General features: G+C 40.1%; 1 non-coding gene across 1 annotated transcript; it reads right to left on the bottom strand.

Moving 5' to 3' along the window:
- Positions 1-5163: 5163 nt before the first annotated feature.
- trnaa-agc (transfer RNA alanine (anticodon AGC)) lies at positions 5164-5236 on the bottom strand. The gene has a single exon. It is a non-coding gene; the product is annotated as a tRNA-Ala (tRNA).
- Between the last annotated feature and the right edge of the window lie 11338 nt (positions 5237-16574).

The raw sequence follows: 16574 nt of genomic DNA, 5'->3' as shown, positions 1-16574 counted from the left end.
CCCATGTCTCCAGGTGGGGGATTTAAAATCAGTTAGAGAGGAGGATGAAGGAGAAAGGGAAGAAAGGAAGGATGTAGGGCAGGAAAAAGACAGTCAATTAGGTAGGAAGGAAGGAAGGAAGGAAGGAAGGACGGAAGGAAGGAAGGAAGGACGAAAGGACGGAAGGAAGGAAAACAAGAAAGAGGTTAAGAAAGAATTTAGAAAAGGTGAGAAAGTAAAGAAAGAACAAAAGAGTCATAATTGAGGAATGAAACAAAAGGAATAAGGAAAAGTCACAAGAAGGAATAAAGGAGTGAAGGAAAGGAAGAGAGGAAGGGAAAAAGCTCAAAGGAGACAACACATTTTGATTAGATCTACCTTTACCTCCCACATATTTCTACCATGAACAACTACAGTGTGAAATTCCAGACTTCAACACAACTGATTGCACATTGCTCAAATCCACCACAATTAAACATAATGAGCTCAGCGTTACAGACTTCCTGCTCCGTCCGGTTCCCTCTAATAAAACAGCTGTGCAGCCGCAGCATGAAGAGGCTCATACAGACTGAACCTGACAGCTTTCTGACCAGCTGACTGGACCAAAGTGACATTTTCTAGAACAAACTTGAACACAGAGCAGCCAAGCGCTTGTTTTCCTCGACTCAGTTCAGGTTATGTGATTGTTAACATTATTCTGTGCTCTGTTGCTGGAGGAGGAACAAACAGTTTGCCGATAAGATTTGTTCCAGGACAAGGCCTGAGCCAAGTTCGTGCATTTGTGTTTCTGAGAGCAAACGTTTTGGGGTGTCAGGAGATAGAGATGACATTTCTAAACTGAGTTTAAGAGGGAAACCTTTTCATCAGAAAGGTTGTACAGTTGAAACCAGCAGTTTACATACACTGTGTAAAAAGACATTCTACAAGGTCAGAAGGTTGCATACATTTCCTTAGTATTTGGTAGCATTGCCTTTAAACTGTTTGACTTGGGTCAAACGTTCTGGCTTTCCTTCCACAAGCTTCTCACGATAGTTTGCTGGAATTCTGGCCCATTCCTCCTGACAGAACTGGTGGAACTGAGTCAGGTTTGTTGGCTGCCTTTTCAGTTCTGCCCACAAATTTTCTACAGGATTGAGATCAGGGCTTTGTGATGGCCACTCCAAAACTTTGACTTTGTTGTCCTGAAGCCACTTTGTAACTAATCTGGCGGTTTACTTCGGGTCATTGTCCATTTGGAAGACCTATTTGTGCCCAAGCTTTAACTTCGCTGATGTCTTGAGATGTTGCTTCAAGATTTCCACGTTTCCACGTGTTTGTTCCTCATGATGTCATCTATTTTGTGAAGTGCACCAGTCCCTCCTGCAGCAAAACACCCCCACAACATGATGCTGCCACCCCTGTACTTCACAGTTGGGATGATGTTCTCAGACTTCAAGCTTCCCCGTTTTGGCTAAACAGTTCAGTTTTAGTTTCATCAGACCACAGGACATGTCTTCAAAAATGAAGTCTTTATCTCTGTGTGCGTTTGCAAACTGTAATCTGGTTTTTCTATGTTGCTTTTGGAGTAATGTTTTCTTTCTCTCTGAGTATCCTTTCAGTCCACGTCAATAAGGGACTTGTTTCACTGTGGATAATGACACTCTCTGACCAGCTTCAGCAGCATCTTCACAAGGTCTTTTGCTTTTGTTCTGGGGTTGATGTGCACATTTCACACCAAAACACTTCATCTCTGGGACACAGAACCCGTCTCCTTCCTGAGCAGTATGATGGCTGGACATTCTCATGGTGTTTATACTTGCGTATTATTGTTTGAACAGATGAATGTGGAACCTTCAGACATCTGGAAATTACTCAAGGATGAACCAGACTTGTGGAGGTCCATAGTTCTCTTCCTGATATCTTGGCTGATTTCTTTAGACTTTCCCATGTTTTCACAAAAGGAAGCAGTGTGTTTGAGGTGTGCCTTAAAATACATCTACAGGTGTGCCTCCAATTAACTCAAATGTTGTCAATTAACCTATCAAAAGCTTCCAAAGCCATGACATCATCATCTGGGCTTTTCCAAACAGTTTGAAGGCATAATAACCTTATACCCTTTTTACATCAAACTGGTTCCAGTACTGGTTTGGAGCCTGACTTAGCACCAGTTCTTTGTGTTTCCACCGCCAAAGCACAGGCTCCAGGTTCTCAGAGTTGGTCCTTAGCAAGCACCAACTCCTTGTTGGGCCAGAGCAAAGAACCGAGTACATCAGGGGCTGGGGACGGGGTTATCGTGACCACCGAGACCGATGAATGGGACACACAAGCAGTGATTTGTGTGGTTTTCTGCCAGGACATCCCTGGTCTGATCACAGATGTATTGGAATGAGTCCCGGGACACACAAAGTTCTGCACACACTGTTGCACACTGAAAGCTGATACAATTGTGTCAAACAATACTTTTATAACTTCGGTGTACTGCTGTATTTACGCTTAGAAATGCGGTCTTCTCATAAAAAACTCAACTCCGCTCATAGAAAAGACCACATGAGAAAAAATCACTCAGTTTTATCTTGGACAAATCTGACATTAGAACGCCCTAGTTTACTCTTGTTCAAGTCAGTTTTGGTCGCATGTTGGTCTGAGCACTGCAGCCACCAACAGCAGCTACTGCAGCCTGCTATGTGGGGCGTTGGGGGAACATTGGTACATTGAAGATTCTATCAATTAGAAAATGTTCAGCAAGTCATATGTTTTTCCTGTGACAAGGTGGGAAGTCCTGTGTGGACTTCCGTGTGGCACTAGCGTTGTTCGGTAAACGGCTACGTATGCAGTGATGTATGGCGTGGCTCTAACGTGGCTCCTTGCTGATGGAAAAGCAACCGGTTCTTCAGAGGTGCTTTGAAGATTTGAGGAGATTTGAACCAACTAAGCACTGGAACTAGCACTGGCACAAAACTGGCACCTGGTTCTTTTTGAGGGAATAGGGCTGTTTGTGTATGTAAACTTCTGACTTTGAAGAAAGTAGAAAAAAATTATCAAAAAAAAATCTTTCTATCATTATTCTGGCTTTTAGCAAATAGAAATAATTTTAGTAATCCTTACTGACCTAAAACAGAAAAAGTTTAGTCTGATTTAATGTCAGACAGTGAGAGAGAAAGAAAAAAAGGTTTTATGTCTTTTGTTTACAGTGTGCGTAAACTTCTGGTTTCAACTGTATTTTGCATCAGAATCCTCAAGGGGCTTCTTTTGCTGGCTATTTCTCCATGTTCCATTTATGTAGTGTTTAATTGCAGTTATATAAAGTTGCTTTACTGAGAGCTGCATATTTTGAATTTTTGAATTTTTTCAACTGATTCTGAGCACGGGGGCAGTGAACTTAAACCACCCCATTTTCTCTGTTCAGCAGAAGAATAAGTCCTAAGAGTAAAGACAATAGCTGCTTCTACTTTTTGTCAAATCAAGTTTATTTGTATGGCATGGTTAAAGCAATTTAAAAGTGCTGTACATGACAACAGACACAAGGGCCAGAAGTGATACATTTGAGAATAAAATAGTGTAAAATATGAAAATGAGTTTAAACATAATAACAAGAATAAGATCAAAGTTCAAGATAAAACCAATAAGACCATTAAGAACGCCCAAAAAATGTTGAAGACATATATGTCTTGGCCTTTCTTTTAGGCTTGCAGGTAGAGTAAGGGCGAAAGACCTTTGAAATGTACCTAGGTGTACCTAGTGGCAGACGAGCACCAAAGTCAGGAGGGTTCATCCTCAGGAAACCACCAATATCTGCAGCCTATTGTAAGTGCAATATTTCAGTGTTGTGAGAACATGTTGGGCTGTAACTGAGGTCTGTATACTTTAACATCAGCTCTGTAACAGCAGGAGTCTGTGACTGTCCCTGGGCTAATCATCATAGGACAGGACTCCACCCACTGGAAGGAAGTTAAAGTCCAGCATCAGAGCTGGACATACAGGAGAGCCAAACTTTATCTTTGAAACTCTTCTCAGTGTCACGCATCAGCTCAGCTCCTTCCTGCCCAGAGAGGTGTGTCTGCTCCATGACCCCTCGGTTTGTTTGAACTGAACTGGAGGTTGACGTGCACAAGAGAAAACTAGAAATGTGATTGATGCAGTAAAGAAAATGCATCCATTAACATGTTTAATTTGACAGCCCAGAGCTCTATAAAGCCCTTTGCAATTGCTGTTCTGTCTATGACTGAAGAATGTTATTCCTAACAAGATAAAACCCTTTGCAGCACACAAAGTGATTTGATATAAGTTTGCAGGAACAGTGTTTGGTTAGTAAGAGCAGCATGATGCACCTGAGCCAAGCAAAGCTGACTTTCTACCAGAATACCAAAAACCTTTAGACCCAGGAATCTTCTGCAAGAAACTAAAAGAATTCATCAGACTTCTGGTTACCTTCACGTCCACTGTGGTGTAAAGACCTGCAAAAACCATTCAAGTTAGTCATTACTGCACGGGACTATACTATACTTTATTCTCTAACTCCACACTTGTGTGTCAAAGCCCAGTGAACAGAAACAAGCTGTACTGCATGAACATTTGGGCTGTTTTAGGGCAGGAGGAAAGTCATTTCTTTTCCCCTCTGGATGTTCTTGTTCAGTGACTGTCTTCTCCTCTGACATTGAAGTCTTTCGTGTTAAATTCATCATGTAGGCTAACATAACAACACCTCTGTTGTTCTATTTCTTCTTTGCTGCATCACAGTCAAAGTAACGTTGGATCCTTCACCGCAATGGAAACAGAAATGCCATTTCTGTAAATGTTTACTCACATCATGCCTGCCCTGGGTTCCTGCAGTAGAACGTGTCCTTGTACTTGTATCTAGCAACGGATTTTTGAAAAAATGGCTGAAATGAAATGGTCAACAAATCAGAAATGTTCAGCACAAAGCCCCTTCCTAAGGTTCTGGAACTTGTGTAAAGTTCTTCCCCTGAGCACAGACTTTTTAAGGGGTTAAAACATTATTTTTGACCCTGGTACCTCCAAAGGTTCCTCGTCCTTGGGGGAAGTTCCTTGAATGGAAAAGTTAATGAGTTTAACAATCAAGAAACCACATATAATGCACCCCATGACATAGTTTTTTCACAAATCAGCTGACACAACATGGAGACCAGAAGTTATAGAAGACGGGCATCAAGTAGATTAAAGAATCACTGCCACCTGAATCAGATGTGGAGGATGCAGGCATCGATCCTACTACCTCTCGCATGCTAAGCGAGCGCTCTACCACTTGAGCTAATCCCCCATACTACACTGTAAGCCCAGTGAGGAGCTTTTACTGGACTGGACTGGACTAAACAGGGCGGTATGAAGGGACACAAATCATGTTGTGTATTCACTGAAGAGAGCACCACCCTCAACAGAATGTAGCTTATTTTGAACATTAGTGTGGGAGTTACACAAGTAGAAATGGGTCTACATAGTTGCAGGTTCAGATTTGTGTGAAGAAAGCAGCTACTTCTGACTTGTAACACCAGGACTTTAAACATATGGTTCACTAATGCCGCACCTGCAGGCCTGTTCAGATTATTCATTTCATGTTGTAGTTACAAGCTTTGGCCAGCATCGTTTCCTTCTTTGGGGATTTGTTTTCTTTTTGACAAACCTCTTCCAGAAAAGCTATTGTAAAAGTGCAGAGGGACACGATTTATGGCTCAAAATCAAAGTGGGAAACCACTGGATTTAACGTAATAAGAGCCAGCTAGATTTTATGTGACAGTGGCTGTCAGAGGCTCTGCACGACATGCTCTGTTTTTGATCCTTTCATGTGCTGCCAGCAGTTCTTGGAGTGTCTGAAGTGTTGGCTGCCTTCAGTCCCAGAGGTGCTGCTGGCTAGGTTCGCCCTCATTCTACCACATAATAAAGTGAAAGCTCTTCCTGACCATTTCCTCCCATTTTTACAGTAAATCCCACTACAACAGGACTACAGTGTCATGTCCAATACAAGATAAGAAAAAAAACAAAGCCGCTTTTTAGCCATAATACCCTGTTTTCTGGGAAATGATGTAATGAATGCAATCTTATTAATCTTTGTGCCATCTTTAATTCTGCAGAAACGGGAACATCAGAACGTCAGATGAGGAGGAGTAAACTTAATTTGTCAATTCAAGTTGATAGAATCCAGAAAAGTCAATTGCCATCACCAAACCAGAAAGATAAATTGGACTCATTTGAAAGAGCAATGTGCTTCAACTACAGCTCAAACACACTTTCAGTATCATCTTAGAGCTATTTTAAGGCATACAGGATGATATTTTCATGAAAAAAAATCTAAATATGTAACTTTGATACATAGATTTGAGTTTTTAGGGGTAAATCAATGGCCAGAGAAATCTCATCCATATTTAACCAACTGAGCAACAAAAGATAGTGAGATCTCCTCATTATCCATCTGCTTGCAAACTGCTGAGACAGCGCATCAACTTTCCTGAGAATGTGCAATAATCTAGGTGCAATTTTTTCTCCAAAGTATCGTTTCACTTTCTAAATAAACTGAAGAGTGACCTTTGCAACAAGCCCTCCAACTCAAACGACCACAGTCTGGACCTTTGTTGCATTCCCCTCCAGCAGCAGCTCTATAGAGAACTGCTTTTCCCAATCTCTAACAGCTGAGTGTTTTGTTCAGCCACTTAATGCATAGCTGCCCCACATCTGAATGCTGTCTCGACAATTTAAAGCTTGTGCTCAACAGCAGCAGAGGCTGAGTATCTCTTCACTAGAAGACAAAAGCAACAGAACAAAAGGAAAGTTAACACCCTTCAGTCAGCGTCATCGTGCATCAGGAATGATTACGTCCATATGTGTCGGGAAAAATGGTGAGCGGTTGTTTGACTTGAACTGAGTTTTTCTTTCTTCTGCTGAAACAGACAGATTGTTTGTGTGTGCCAATATGTCTGCTTTTTATACATCCCGTCACTTTAGAAAAGTGATTAGATACTGTAGACTTTGCTTTTGGGCATGCATTTGTAAATATCCAATAAAAGTCTGTTGGTATTATAAAGCCAAACTCCCTTTCAGAAAATGCAGTTTCTGATCTGCGACGCCCACTTCATGGAAATGAAAAATTAGAGCCACAGATGTGTTTGTTATTCAAAGATTTGCTCCAAATTAAAGCGCCTGTGTGATAAATGTCTGACAAAAACACATCAATCATCTGGAAACTACGTCACTGCTCGAAATGATGTGGTTTAGACTGAAACATTTTGGAACTTGGGTGTCCACACTTGGGAACTTCAGCTCCTCAGTTTAAGTGTAATACTGCACTGTAAAAAAATAAAATAAAAAAATCCTATAAACAGTGTGATGCATATGTGGAAAGTAAGACAACAACATGAAAAAGGTCAAAGTCAAGAAGCTAATAAATAACCACATACAAGTATCAATTAAAACAAGTTAAACCAGACAGTTTTCAGCTTAGAGATTGTTGCAGCTGTTAGGAATCTAAAATTTCAATCACAAATCTCTGAAACTTCCTGCAGCTACAGGAACAAGTCCAGCTTGTATTGGACAAACTTTCATGTTGTTCACCTGTAGCTTTTTGTAGGTTTATAAACAATGGATGTTGGCTGGTTCCATGAGTGTAAACTGCTTGAATAAGTTGTAGTTCAGCTACTACACCACCTTGTCTTTTGAAAAATTACATTCCTACACAAGTGCATTCTCAATTATTGAATGAAATGTGTTTTCCGACACACTCCACCTATTTCACATCCCAAATGTGTTTTTAATTAACAACACTTCCCTTTCTTGCCATTTAGTTCATTGCTTTACCATCGCTATTTCAGCCAGTCAATCATAAATTAGATGGGTCTGGATACATTACTATGGTAACTTGAGAAAAGTGAGGAGAAGTTTGTTGTGAACATGTCACATTTTTAAGCCTAACCAGTTTTCTAAACCTAACTACATAGTTTTAGTGCCTAAAACTGACAAACTAATGGATTAAAAGAAACCTTGAGTCTCTAAAGATAATTGGGAAAAAAATACATGTTGATCAAAATGAAATCAAAACTACAGTTCAGGTGCGTAGTTGCATAATTTTTGGGTGACAGGATTGCAGTATTTGTCCATATTCTGACAAATTGGTGCCATTAAACTTTATCAAATAATCAGTGAACTCATGGATTTCCAAACAAATATGATTTGATATTCAAGAAAACATAAGAATGTAGTGATTCTCAGGCAAATTCTAGAAATACCCCTAGTTTTTTCTATGGTTTCTAAGCTGATTTGGGCAGATTGAGGTCATGTCTCTTTGTGCAGATTTCATTCACCTTAATATCCTCTTCGTGTTTGCTCTGTCATTCATAAGGGTTTGAAAAAAACACAAGCATAGACTACATATATGTTAATGCACATACCATCATTACGTTATTCTATCAATCTGGCGTTTGATTTTCTCGTTCCTTTATCCTGTGGTTGCTCATTTGCTTACTTGTGTGGATTTATGACTTTGCTTACAATGCATACTGAGGTGAGAGTTCTGCTATAAGCCTCAAATGGGGTTTAAAATCTCACCCTTCATTATTGTTATGTTCCAGCTGATTTGTTTTATTGCACGAAAAACTCATAATTTTGTCGTTTTCTTTGCCTCGGGTATCTCCCTCCTGCAACTCACATCAAATCAGGCTTTGTGATATAGATTAGATTTTGAAACCTGCTGAATTCATTATTCATAATTTTACTGCATGTGAATACAGCAACAGATTTTATAATGCAGTGAAAAGAAAATGACTTTTCTGAAACTTTTAAAAATAAAACCATCATACGTAACATAAACCACCATTTTCCCTTCATCTGCAAATGAAGTAAATCATTAGAATGGCTGAGGGAGGAAGTGAGAAGGTGTGTCTGACATGTTCACGGAGGTCATTCAACAAACACAGTGATGTCATGGGAAGTAGCTTCTTCACAGCACTTGGTTTCCTTTTCATTTGAACAGCTGAGCCGCTTTGTGGAGCGGAAACCTTCATGGCCGAGCCTCGTAAAAAAAAGAAAAAAAAAAAAACTCCAGCGTCGCGCTCCATCTCCTCAGCTGCAGTCTATGCATCAAGATCTACAGCGTGTCATCACCTAAACTTTAGAAAAGCCTTCTTAGAGGCAGTAGTATGGACTGAAAACAGTTTTTGTGTGATAGTTCAGGATATAATCTATGTCTGATTAGTGTATGACATGCAAACCCCGCCACATCTGTTTCCAACAAGCTTTAGTTACGGCACAAAGCTACGCATGCTTCTCTAATTGAATTTAGGCCTCTCCCTGCACACAAATCAAGTCAGCTTTTACTTTTTTCTCTTGTCATGAACGTCATTTTGTGGCCTCAAGTTTTTGCGGTCTCCATGGTGACAGTGACAAATGATGTTGTCTGAGGAGGCAGCAGTTTGAATGTAGGTTAAACATACTCATACATATCTGCCCAGTGGATCTCTACCAAGGACTCAGCTTGTAGTAACTAAGACATTTAGCTGCTGTGCAACATCCTGATGATCTTAAATGCACATGCAGCCACTTTTGAATGTACACATTTTAGCCATGGTAGCAGAAAAATATGGTGATGCAGGTGAACGCAGCATAGTGGGAATGTTTTATGGAATAACGTTCTATAATGTGTTACCTCAATAATGTCCTTACAATACTGCAGGCAAAATGCTCTACCTTTGTTCATATGTCACATTATAGGAGCATTTATTCAAAGCATTCTGTCATCTGAAACCTCCATAACATTCTGAAGACATTGTTTAAAGGTTGGTTTACGGCTGTTCCTCATTCACAACATATTCTTAGAACGTATTCTGACATCTTCCAAACATTCCCTGAATGTTGCAATTAAAACATTGTCTGAAAGAATGAATAAAGTTCATCTTGTCTTATCTTTTAACCTCATAGGAAAATTATTTGAATATCATTAAAACATTCTTTGAGCATTAGATTAAAATGTTTTCTTTAAATCATTAGAACTTGCAGGTAATGTTTGCCACTGTTGAGGGAACATCCCCTGCTTGCCGGGTTCAGTGATCCTCCGATTATCACGCAGAACTGAATTTTTAATCCGTCCTGTTTGGATTTTGACTAAATACCTGCAAAGCCAAGGACATTTCCATCCGCCTCAGCTCCACATAGTGTTTTGTGCAAAATATTAGCCCGTGTTACGACGAAACGGCTCTACGCAACTTTGCTGTGGGCTGTGGAATATAAATAAAGCATGATAGGGCCCAGTCAGGTAGCAAACATCCATCTAGTGTTGCAGTGATGATATTAAAGAGTGAAATCTGATGCTGAGCAATAAATAAAAAGCTACAGAGCAGGTATTTACTCTCATTAACCCTTGCGACAATAACTCCGGCTTCATTCACGCAGTATTTTACATGCAGAACATATCTGAGCCACATGATCGCACATTTTTCAATCTGTGAACCTCAACAAGAAACATGCAGATCCAGTTTCATTCCGCAGTCCACATGTTGGACCACCCTGTATCCTGATCAACGAGAGGTACAGACCCGACCACGGGCCCCTTTATCCTCCTGAGAGAGTGTAAACACTCAAACAGTCTCTGGGAGCCCCAGTAGGGGAGGTGTGTTTTGATGAGGTCTTGGGGTACTTCTTTGGTTTTTATTAGCCCACCACATTCCTCTGAGTGCTGCCTGGGGAAGAGCACACAAGCTGTTGTGATGACGTACACGAGACAATGGAGAGGAGTGACTTTTACAGCTCCCCGCTGGTATGAGCTGGGTGTGAATTTTGGGCTGCAGCACAACAAGCACTCAGGCATCTAAATAAGGATAAGAGACAGTAATGTGATAAATCAGTCGTATACAGAGCTCTGATTACCAGAAGAAAGAATCTAAACTGAATTAAAAGGTGAATGTATTAAGCATTGCGCTGAAAATGCAACAGTTGGAGGAATTAGAAATTTTCTGTCATAGAACAATTCTTCAACTCTCCACATGTTGTTTCTGCACAACTATAAAGTGATTAAACACGACTAATTTGTTGTCACTGCTGCTACAGATCAAATTCTTATTCAGATTCCCTTCTCGGGAAGTCAAATTGATTTTTATGCTCTGTCTTTGTTAATGATTTAAGTCAGTTTACTTCATCTTTTTGAGTTATGACAATTTCTTAGAAGAATTAACTTTTCCTTTTGTCCAGTCATGTTAACTTGAAATTCTGGACCTTCATTTATTCATTCAACTTTAATTTAGTTTTGAAATCAACCAATGCAGAAATTTGAGTTTAAATTACACACAATATTGAGTCGATGGAAATACCAACATTATTATGCCAATTTAGCCCATTAAAATAATGTTTGCAACTTTAAAGGTTTATCTCAATCACATTTATTTATTTGTTCTCTAAATTTGCAACCGTGGGTTTAATAAAGTGGTGAGAAATGGGCCCCTTGAATGACTTTTCAGAGTGCAACTGTCTTTATGTATGAAACTGCTGTACAAATAACCTTGGAACGAATTCATCTCCATCTGTTGTATGTTTGAAATGTAACTTTGCCAATCTTTTTCATAGAAGCACTGCTTGCATATTGCTTTTGTGCAAAAGACTCCAGGTTTTGGTAATCTATGCAACTTCTATGCATTTATTCTTAATCTTTGTAGATAATTCTCATTCTGGGTGTTGAACCTTAAGTCATATAAAGTCAGAGGTGTCGGTAGGAAGGTTTTAATAGAGAGAAAAAGTCGTTTTGAGCCAAAGTTTATTGTTTCACTTTGAAATTCGCAGCAGCATCAGGAGAGAAAAAAGCAAGTGAAAGACAACAGGACAAAAAGGAAAGCTGCACAATTTTTTTTATCTTGTATCTGTATCTCATTATATACGTATATATTGTCTTCTATTGTCACACATGCAAAAAAAACCCCCAAAAAACAAGAGGCCAACCCAGGTTATATATGTCCTGCAGCAGAGACATGAGCAGATTTGTCAGTTTTGATACTGAGTGACACACACAGACCGGCTGGCCGGTTTGTGGGTCCTTGACGAGAGGAAACCATGAACTCTGGGAGGAGCAGGTTCCCACACCCAGAAGAAGAGACGCAAAACGCTCTAACACAAACAGTCCGCCACTCAGGAAGGAAAGGGCTCTCTTTGGGCCTTTATCAGATCTACAAGATCCTCGGCCCGTCCGTCACCCACTGCTGCCTGAGAGGTGCGACCCCACCCTCCTCCAGGCTTCATGTTCGAGATGAGCTCACTCACTCTTCATCAGACTCAGGAGATTAGGATAGAAAATGGAAAACTGAGCTGATCTGGCAGTTTAACTTCTTATCTGACTATGTTGAGGGACTGGACCCTCCTTGTTTTCTTCAACATGTCAATCGTTTTCTCATACGTATGTCCAAGATTGCACTTTAATACCACTGAAACACTTAAATTCCACAGCCTGGGTTTATTAGAGTATTTGTTCCAGTATTTCCATCTGTCTTATGTTTACTTTCAGTCAAGATAAATTTCAGTGAAAGGTCTGGTATTATTGTGCTATTTGACCGTTTTCCCAACAGGCCAGACTTCCAGCATGCCCTCCAGCATGCTGTTTAAGAAGCTTTCCATTTGTATAGAAAATGTTCATTATTCATGTCCATATCCTCTGACTGGCCAGAGATGTGGCCCCCAGACAAATGGAATACTACGTAATGAATAATGCAAACTCCTATACACTCCCTTTACTGGAGATGTACCACTATATGTAGTGGTGTGTGAAGAACCTGCTGTTTCGTAGTCAGTCGGAGGTTTCAGGGTGATGAGATCATGTCTGACTTCAAGTAAAAGGATTTTTTCCAATCTAGTTGGAGGTCACTAGCTTAGCTTTAGCACCACAAGCCAATAACAGATTTGGATTGTCTCCAAAGGTGAATGCAAGACGGTCCTGGCATTAATTTTCATCCTCTGGAAGGCTGTAAAAGACTTTTTAGCTGATGCTGAGCAACCAGCAGCAGCCTCGCTTCTACTGCTAGCTTTGCTCGTCCTCGTGACTGGCTCCAGTACAAAGTCTGACTGCAGTCGTTATGCACAGCATCACGCTGCACAGGGGTCAGCTTATGCTACAGTTTCCCAATATCAAAGCAATGTAGATCCAATAGGAAAACTGTAAGTGTTGCATTAGTTTGGAAACCTACATGCATTTAGTTGGTGATGCAGTTAATGCATGCATTTTCAGTAACAGTGTTGCTTGCAACTGCAGTAGTTTTTTATATTCTTCATTGTTCAGAAATGTTCCTCCTGATTGAAGTAGGCTAGCTAACACAAAGAAAGCCTGGCTATGCCAAATTTGCTTCATAGTACACCCTTCAGGAACACATACGAATGGCTGGAAAGTTAAGGCATGATGCAGCAAAGACAATGTGGTGGAACAGGGAGTATATATGCACTGGGCACGCTGATTGGGTGATTAGCAACAGGTGATGCACAAAACTGGCAGGAAGGCAAGCATTAGGTTGAAATAAAACTAACTGGAATGCAGGAAAGTTAATGATTTAAACGTGAGGCAGGAAAATGTCTCAAAAATAAACTCAAAATGAAGACATTTTTGGCTTTCTTTTGTCACATCGCAACGGGTGCCATGTGAAAATTAATTTGTTCTTATGAAAGAAATTTAAAAAACTAAAATGACCAAGAAGGCCACTATATCACGCTCATGCATGGCAAAGACCATGTTTCTTGTTTACCACAGCGCTTTAATCTTTGTGGGAAACTGTAAAAATCTTGCAGTGCTTGCTCCAGTTCGTCCAATCCCAGTGGAAGACTCCACTTTTCCTGGATTTTTCAAAGGAGATGGTAAATAAAAGGTTATTTTACCACATGACTGAGAACAAGGGCCCAGGTAGACAAACAGCGGAAACATTTCTCACCTTTGCTTGGCAGATTGGATGGTTACCTATCTGACCCACAGGTCAACTCTGAGCCATATTGGCATCATAACAAACCACCTGAGGGCTTTATAGGAACTAATGCTTCTCATTTTTCTACTAATTTTAAATTTGTGGTAAAACATTGTCTTTAAAGTCTTCTCATATATTTCATTGTGGCTTTACATCTTAAGCATTTAAATAAATTGCATTATTTGATAATAATTTTGGATGAGCACAACTGCAGGCGTAGATTTTAAGGCTGAATTGTACTGTAAAAATTTCAACTTGCATTTTTTATTGAATTATTTTAATCAAGAACAATTTTGGTAGTTGTAATTACTTTAACCACAAAAAGTCACTCAATCTTTATGTGCTGATCATTCTAACTTTGCCTCATGGATCACCGGGCCATAAATAGCTGGCAGACCAAGTAATGACTAATTCCGTATACTCAATAAAACAAATTACCAGTTTTTATGACTTTTTATACTGCATTATAGAAAAAAATAAGTCATACTGCGAATAGAACGCTTATTTTAATATCAAAAGTAATCTAATAGGGAACAATCTTCAGTTTATTTCTTCACACTTTGGAAAAATATTGAAATAAGTAAATAAACAAATGAAAAGTCTTGCTCCACAGCTCCAGTCACTGCGTCCAGACATTTTTGTGAAGCAGCAGCGCAGCATGAGCTTCCCTCAGCTGTCTCCTGGTTGTGTAACAGCACCTCCTTGCTGACCTCATGGAACATCTCCGCAGTAATTCAAACAGTCTGAAGACATGAGGGAGACGGCGGATCACGTTCACCTTCCTCATCACCTCCTTCCTCTCGGTGCCCTCTGCCCTGCAGGCCACTTCAGGTTAAACCAAATATTCCCCTTTGGCCCAGTTAAGCAGACTCAGTCGATTCCTTTTAAAAAAAAGACCATGCATGGCGGATGTAAGGAAAACTGTTATGTTACGTAACTGCAACTGAGAAGCTTTTCTTTACTTCTTTGATTTTATTTCTTCCAGTAGTCTGTAATCTTAGCCTATGTGTTGGTGTTACTTAACACTCTCTTTTCTTTCCTATAGATGACAGAGGAAACCTAAGCTCACAATTTAGTAGCCAAACTACAAAACAGTGGAATAATTCTGATAAGTATGTTCAAACCAGAAACCAGTTGAAAGGAATGATCTGAACTCAATTCTTTCGGTTTGTTACATATGAAAACAAGAAAGTCTGAATCCATTCATAAAAACCTCACATGGAAACAACATAATGAACTTATTTCTCACCAAATTATGTTGTTAAATTTAAAACTTTTAAATCATGTTTATTGATGTCTGCCTTCATTATCTTATGCTGTATAGTAGTCACACATAGCCAGACATAGCTCTACAGCATGTGTCAGTGCTGGAGAATGGTCTGACTGCACCTCATTATCATTCTTTCTCTATTTCTTTAAACCAATCACAATTGTCTTGGGTTGTGTTAAGGTCAGGATGCAGCAACTGTGCCTCTGTAAAATAGTATTGGGAGGAATAGTTGTGGTGGAACATTTGCATGTAGGAAGGCAAGAACTGTCACTGAAATGGATCATCCACCGAAACAACCAGGAACAAAACTTTTGGCAGTTTTTTAGGTTTCTTAGTAGGTTGTTGCTGTTTCCTGTCATGAATCAGATTCTGTCAACAGTAACATGCAGATTATGAAGGAGGAGGAGAAAACAGATTAGTATGTGAGGAGGAAATGACAGAACAAAACCATACTCTTCAGGCTCATATCTTCCATTTTATTTCAGTGATGAAACAATCCCAATTGCCAAAACATAGAAGCAGGAGAAGAATAAAATCAGCTCTGTCTTCATTTCTCTATATGAGCAATTTATTTGCTTTTTACTCTTCATTTAACATTTACACATTGCCACACACTCTGAGTACAAGAAAGATTTTGGAAGGCAAATCACGGATGTTCCCTGTGTGTAGGTTCACATGGCGAGGTCAGGAGAACTCGCCGTGTTTCTTGCTCCTCATTTGTTTTCGGGACGGCTGGCGGTGGGAGAGCAGAGGTGAGGTCAGGATGCGTGGGATGGAGGGGAGGATCACCACAGGGAGGCTCAGCAACACATTGTGAAAACGAACAAACAGCCTGTTGGCGCTTCGTGCCTGAGACACAGAGGAGGAATACAAAAGCCCTGACAAAGTCCTAACATCCTCGCCCCTCAGACGCAAGCAGCTGAAGTGTCCTGCAGGATTTGTCAACACAGTCCTTTCCCCCCATCTCTCCCCGCTGTCTGTCTGTCTCCAGGTCCCGCAGAGGTTGCCGGACTCCCTGGCACCAGAGTCTGGCGCTGGGGGAAGATCTATCCCCAAGATATGAGCAGGAGAAACTCCACCCAAGAGGCCTGGTGTACACACAGACAAACCTATTACATCCTCTGAGCTAATCATTCCCCGAGACCACAACAACACAAACATCCCCAGGACAGAAACATCACTCTTCCTCTGACTCGCTGCTGTTTTTAGAGTTCCTAACTTGGATTTTATTTTTGTCTTTAAAAGAACTTGTGTTTCTGAAAAATTGGGATGTTTCACATAGATTTTTTTCATCATTATAGACATCATATATACAACAAATACACACCCAGTACCTTCTTTTTTAATCATCTTAGGGCCTTACAGTTAAAGTCAACTTAACAAAAGTAGACATAAAATCATAAAAAATGAATGAATGAATTATT

The sequence above is a fragment of the Stegastes partitus genome, unplaced genomic scaffold, assembly GCF_000690725.1.
Source record: "Stegastes partitus isolate 25-593 unplaced genomic scaffold, Stegastes_partitus-1.0.2 Scaffold195, whole genome shotgun sequence".
In the NCBI taxonomy this organism is placed as follows: domain Eukaryota; kingdom Metazoa; phylum Chordata; class Actinopteri; family Pomacentridae; genus Stegastes; species Stegastes partitus.
The sequence above is the reverse complement of the archived record's forward strand: the minus strand, read 5'-3'. Positions and strand labels throughout refer to the sequence as shown.